A 6855-nucleotide genomic window follows, 5' to 3' on the forward strand; every position below is an offset into this window, starting at 1 on the left:
CTTAGTCTAGTTGGATTTAATGAAATTTAAAAAATATATTCGAGGGATGTCTGGGTGGCTCAGTGGTTGAGCATCTGCCTTTTGGGATCAAGTCCTAAATCGGGCTCCCCATAGGAAGCCTGCTTCTTCCTCTGTGTATGTCTCTGCCTCTCTCTCTGTGTCTCTCATGAATAAGTAAATAAAATCATAAAAAAATATATTCAGGTTTGTATTTACCTTCTTACTAAGGGCCATCAGTTTGTCCCATCTGTTCTATATTATTCTTCCTCTTCTTTCTTGGCTTTTTTGAATTGAATTGGGTATTTTGGATTTGATTAGTATTTTGAATTGATTTAGAATTTTTTATTCTATTATCTTGGAAGTTATAGTCTTTTTAAAAAAGATTTTATTTATTTGACAGAGAGAGAGCACACAAGCAGGGGGAGCAGTAGGCAGAGGGAGAGGGAAAAGCTACCCGCTGAGTGGGGAGCCCGATGCGGGGCTCAATCCCAGGACTCTGGGATCATGACCTGAGCCAAAGTCAGACACTTAACCAACTGAGCCATCCAGGTGCCCCAAGGTTACACAATCTTATTATTCTTTTTTCTCTTTAAGTTTTTATTTTAATTCCAGTTAGTTAACGGAGTATTATATTAGTTTCAGGTATACAATATAGTGATTCAACACTTCTATACATCACCCAGTGCTCATCATGACAAGTGCCTTCCTGAATCCCCATCCCTTATTCCCCTCATCCTCCACCCACCTCTCTTCTGGTAACCATCAATTTGTTCTTTATAATCAAGAGTTTGTTTCTTGGTGTGTCTCTTTCTCTTCGTTTTTACTTTAGCTTGTTTCTTAAATTCCACAGGAGTGAAATCATATGGTATTTGTCTTTCCCTGACTTATTTTGCTTAGCATTATATTCTATAGCTCCATCCATGTTGTTGCAAATGGCAAGATTTCATTATTTTTATGGCTTAGTAATATTCCATTGTGTATATATATCACTTCTTCTTTATCCATTCGTCAGTTGATGGACACTTGGGCTGTTTCTATAGGTTGGCTATTGTGAACAATGCTGCAATCAACATAAGGGTGCATGTATCCCCTTAAATTAGTGTTTTTGTATTTTGGGGGTAAATATCCAGTGGTACATCTACCTGATCATAGGGTAGTTCTATATTTTATTTTATTTATATTTAATTTTTATTAAAAATTTCTTTGCTCTGTTTTTAAAATTTTGTTATTTGAATTCAATTTAGGTAATACATACTGTATTATTAGTTTCAAGGGTAGAATTTAGTGATTCATCATCTGCATTTAATACCCAGTGCTCATTCCATCAAAATACACTCCTTAATGCCCATCACCCAGTTACCCCATCCCCCTATCCTTCCCCTACAGCAATCCTCAGTTTGTTTCCTGCAGTTACGAGTCTCCTAAGGTTTGCCTCCCTTTCATCTTATTTTATTTTTTCTTCCCTTCCCCTATGTTCCATCTGTTTTGTTTCTTAAATTCCACATATAAGTGAAACTATATGATAATTGTCTTTCTCTGTCTTATTTCACTTAGTATAATACCTTCTAGTTCCATTCACGTTATTACAAATGGTAAAATATCATCCTGTCTTGATGGCTGAGTAATATTCCATTGTCTACATCTTTATCCATTCATCTGTTGATGGGCATCTGGGCTCTTTCCATAGTTTGGCTATTATGGACATTGCTGCTATGAACACTGGGGTGCAGGTACCCTTTTGAATCACTGTGTTTGTATCTTTTGGATAAATACCCAGTAGTGCAATTGCTGGGTTGTAGGGTGGTTCAATTTTTAACTTTTTGAGAAACTTCCATACTGTTTTCCAGAGTGGTTGTACCAGTTTGCATTCCCACCAACATTGTAAGAAGGTTCCCCTTTCTCTGCATCCTTGCCAACATCTGTTGTTTCCTGAGTTGCTAATTTTAGTCGTTCTGATGGGTGTGAGGTTGTATCTCATTGTGGTTTTGATTTGTATTTCCTTGATACTGAGTCGTGTTGAGCATTTTTTCATGTGTTGGTTGGGCATTTGTATGTCTTCTTTGGAGAAATGTTTATTCATGTCTTCTGCCTATTTCTTGACTAGATTTTTTTTGTGTTTTGGGTGTTGAATTTGTAAGTTTTTTTTTCTATAGATTTGGGATACTAGCTCTTTATCTGAGAAGTCATTTACAAATATCTTCTCCCATTCCATAGATTGCCTTTTAGTTTTGTTGACTGTTTCCTTTGCTGTGCAAATGCTTTTTATCCTGATGAAGTCCTAATAGCATGTTTTTGCTTTTGTTTCCTTTGCCTTTGGAGACATGTCCAGCAAGAACTTGCTGCAGCTGAGGTCAAAGAGGCTGCTGCCTGTGTTTTCCTCCAGGATTTTGATGGATTCCTGGCTTGCATTTAGGTCTTTCATCCATTATGAGTTTATTTTCGTGTATGGTATAAGAAAGTGGTCCAATTTCATTGTTCTGCATGTGGTTGTCCAATTTTCCCAACACTATTTGTTGAAGAGACTGTCTTTTTTCCATTATATATTCTTTTTTTAAAAAAGATTTTATTATTTATTTGAGAGAGAGAGAGAGAACACAAACAGGGGGAGCCTCCGGCAGACGGAGTGAGAGGAAGAAGCAGGCTCCTCGTTGAGCAGGGAGCCCGATGTGGGTTTCGATCCGATCCCAGGACTCTGGGATCATGACCTGAGCTGAAGGCAGACACTTAACCAACTGAGCCACCCAGGTGCCCCTCCATTGGATATTCTTTCCTGCTTTGTCAAAGATTAGTTGACCATAGAGTTGAGGGTCCATTTCTGTGTTTTCTCTATTCTGTTCTATTGATCTAGGAGTCTGTTTTTGTGTCAGCACCATACTCTCTTGATGATTACAGCTTTGTAATAGAGCTTGAAGTCTGGATTTGTGATGCTTCCAGCTTTGGTTTTCTTTTTCAACATTCCTTTGGCTATGTGGTGTCTTTTCTGGTTCCATACAGATTTTAGGATTGTTTGTTCCAGCTCTGTGAAAAATGCTGATGGTATTTTGATAGGGATTGCATTGAATGTATAGATTGGTTTGGATAGTATAGACATTTTAGCAATATTTGTTCTTCTAATCCATGAGCATGGAATGTTCTTCCATTACTTTGTGTCTTCCTCAATTTCTTTCATAAATATTCTATAGTTTTCAGAATACAGATCTGTAACCTCATTTTTTTAGATTTTCATTTATTTGTGTGAGAAAGAGCATGTGAGCATATCAGCAGGGGGAGGGGCAGAGGGAGAGGAAGAGGGAGAAGCAGACACCCCACAGAGCAGGGAGCCTGACGCAGGGCTGGATACCAGGCCCCTGGGATCATGACCTGAGCCAAAGGCAGATGTTTAACCCACTGAGCCACTCAGGCGCCCCCCTTTACCTCTTTCATTTTAATTTCTTAAAGTAGGCTCCATACCCAGTGTGGAGCTTATTTCAGGGTTTTAACTCACAACCCTGAGATCAAGACCTGAGCTGAGATCAAGAGTTGGCTGCTAACCAACTGAGCCACCTAGGTACCCCTTATTTTTATTTTCTTGAGGAACCTTCACACTGTTTTCCACAGTGGCTCTACCAGTGTGCATTCCCACCAACAGTGTATGAGGGTTCCTATTTCTCCACATCCTCACCAACACTGTTATTTCTTGATTCTGAACATTCTGGCAGGTGTGAGGTGACATCTCATCATAGTTTTGATTTGCATTTCCCTGATGATGAGTGATGTTGAGTATCTTTCCATGTTTCTGTTGTCCATCCATATATTTTCTTTGGAGAAATATCTGTTCATGTCTTCTGCCCACTTTTTTTTTAAAAAAAGAGAGTTCATGTCTTCTGCCCACTTTTTTACAGAGAGAGAGAGAGAGAGTGGAGGGGAGGGGCAAAGAGAGAGGAGAGAGAGAATCTCCAGCAGACTCCCCCCACTGTGCATGGAGCCCAATGTGGGGCTCCATCTCATGACCCTGAAATCATGACCTGAGCCAAAAATAAAGAGTCAGATGCTTAACTGACTGAGCCCACCCAGGTGCCCCTGCTTATTTTTTAATTGGATTATTTGTTTTTTGGGTGTTGAGTTGTATAAATTCTTTATATATTTTTTTGGATACTAACTTTTTATCAGTTATGTCATATACAAATATCTTCTCCTATTTGGTAGATTACCTTTTAGCTTTGTTGATTATTTCACTATGTAGAAACTTTTCATTTTGATGTAGTCCCAATAGTTTATTTTTGCTTTTCTTTCCCATGCCTCAGGAGACATATCTAGAAAAGTGGTTGCTATGACTGATGTCATAGACATTACTGCCTGTGTTCTCTTCAAGGATTTTTATGGTTTCAGGTCTCACATTTAGGTCTTTCATCTTCTTTGAATTTATTTTTGTGTGAGGTGTAAGAAAGTGGTCCAGTTTCATTCTTTTGCATTTGCTGTCCAATTTTCCCAACACCATTTGTTCAAGAGACTATCTTTTTCCAATTAGATATCCATTCCTCCTTTGTCAAAGATTAATTGACCATATAATTGTGAGCTTATCTCTGGGTTTTCTATTCTATTCCATTGATCTATGTGGATATTTTAAAGCCAGTACCATACTGTTTTAATTACTACCACTTTGTAATGTAATTTGAAATCTGGAAATGAGATACCTCCAGTTTTGTGATACTTTCTTTTTCTTTTTTTAATAATATTTTACTTTATTAATTAATTTATTTAGAGACAGAGAGCACCTGTGCACATGTGTGTGAGCAGGGGAAGGGCTCAGGGAGAGGGAGAGAGAATCTCAAGTAGGGTTCACCCTCAGTGTGGACCCTGATGTGGGGCTTGATCCTATGTTCCCTCTATACTTACTTTGTTGAGAATTTTTATAATGAATGTCAAATGCTTTTTCTGCATCTATTGAAATGATCATATGCTTTTTATCCTTTCTCTTGTTAATGTGATGTGTCTCGTTGACTGATTTCCAAATATTGAACCACCCTTATTGTATCCCTGGGATGAATCTCACTTGATTATGGTGAATGATTTTAAAAATGTATTATTTAATTTGATTTTCTAGTATTTTGTTGAGGATTTTTGCATCTATGTTCATCAGAGATACTGGCCTGTGGTGTCTTTATCTGGTTTTGGGATCAGGGTAATGCTGGCCTTGTACAATGAATTTGGAACTTTTCCTTCTATCTATCTATCTATCTATCTATCTATCTATTTATTTTTGAGTACTTTGAGAGGAATAGGTATTAACTCTAAATTTTTGGTAGAATTCACCTGTGAAGCCATGTGATTCTGGACTTTTCTTTGTTGGGAATTTTTATTACTGATTCCATTTTGTTGCTGGTAATTGGTCCGTTCAAATTTTGTATTTGTTCATGATTCAGTTTTGGAAGTTTATATGTCTCTCCAAATTTATCCATTTCTCTTAGATTGTCCCATTTGTTGGCATATAAATTTTCATAATATTCTCTTATAATCTTTTGTATTTTTGTGGTGTTGGTTATTTCTCCTCAATTTCTGTTTTTTTTTAGTGTTCTCTCTCTCTCTTGTTGTCATGAGTCTGGCTAAAGGTTTATCAATTTTATTGATATTTTCAAAGAACCAGCTCCTGTCTCATTGATCTATCCTTTTTTAATTTATAATTTTTTTAAAAATTATTTTATTTATTTATTCATGAGAGACACAGAGAGAGGCTCAGAGACATAGGCAGAGACATAGGCATGAAGCAGGCTCCATGCAGGGAGCCTGATGTGGGACTTGATCCCGGGACTCCAGGATCACGCCCTGGGCGGAAGGCAGGTGCCAAACCTCTGAGCCACCCAGGCGTCCCTGATCTGTTCTATTGTTTTTTTTTTTTTTTTGAAGTCTCTATTTAATTTAGTTCTCCTCCAGTCTTTATTATTTTCTTCCTTCTAGTGACTTTGGGTTTTGTTTGTTCTTTTTCTAGCTCCTTTAGGTTTAAGGTTAGGTTGAGATTTTCTTGCTTCTTTTTTTGTTTGTTTTGTTTCTTTTAAAGATTTTTATTTATTTATTCATGAGAGACACAGAAAGAGAGAGGCAGAGACACAGGCAGAGGGAGAAGCAGGCTCCATGCAGGGAGCCTGATGTGGGACTTGATCCCAGGACTCTAGGATCATGCCCTGAGCCGAAGGCAGACTCCCAACCGCTGAGCCACCCAGGCATCCCAAGATTTTCTTGCTTCTTGAGGTTGGCCTGTACTTCTATAATCTTCCCTTTTATTTATTCATTCTTATTTTTTATTTTTTAAAAGAATTTATTTATTTGAGAGGGGGAGAGCATGCATGTGCAAGAGAGAGTACAAGCAGGGGGAGCCTCAGGCAGAGGGAGAGGGAGACTCAAGCTACCCCTGCTGAGCAAGGAGTCTGATGCAGGGCTTGTTCTCAGGACTCTGAGATCATAACCTGAGCTGAAGGCAGACACTTACCCGACTGAGCCACCCAGGAACCCCTCTTGTTCCCTTTTAGAACAGCTTTTGCTGCATCCCAAAGATTTTAGACCATTGTGTTTTCTTTCTCATTCATCTCCTTGTATTTTTTGTTTCCTCTTTGATGTCTTGGTTGACCCATTCATTGTTGAGTAGAATGTTGTTTATCCTCCAATATTTGTGTTTTTTCCAGGTTTTTTTCTTGTGGTTGATTTTTAGTTTCATAGTGTTATGGTTGGAAAAGATGCATGATATAATTTCAGTCTCTTGGAATTTGTTGAGACTTGTTTTGTGGCCTAATATGTGATCTATTCTGGAGCATGTTCCATGTGCCCTTGAAAATAATGTGTATTTTGCTGTTTGGATGGAATGTTCTGAATAAATCCATTAGA

The sequence above is a fragment of the Vulpes lagopus genome, chromosome X, assembly GCF_018345385.1.
Source record: "Vulpes lagopus strain Blue_001 chromosome X, ASM1834538v1, whole genome shotgun sequence".
Lineage (NCBI taxonomy): Eukaryota > Metazoa > Chordata > Mammalia > Carnivora > Canidae > Vulpes > Vulpes lagopus.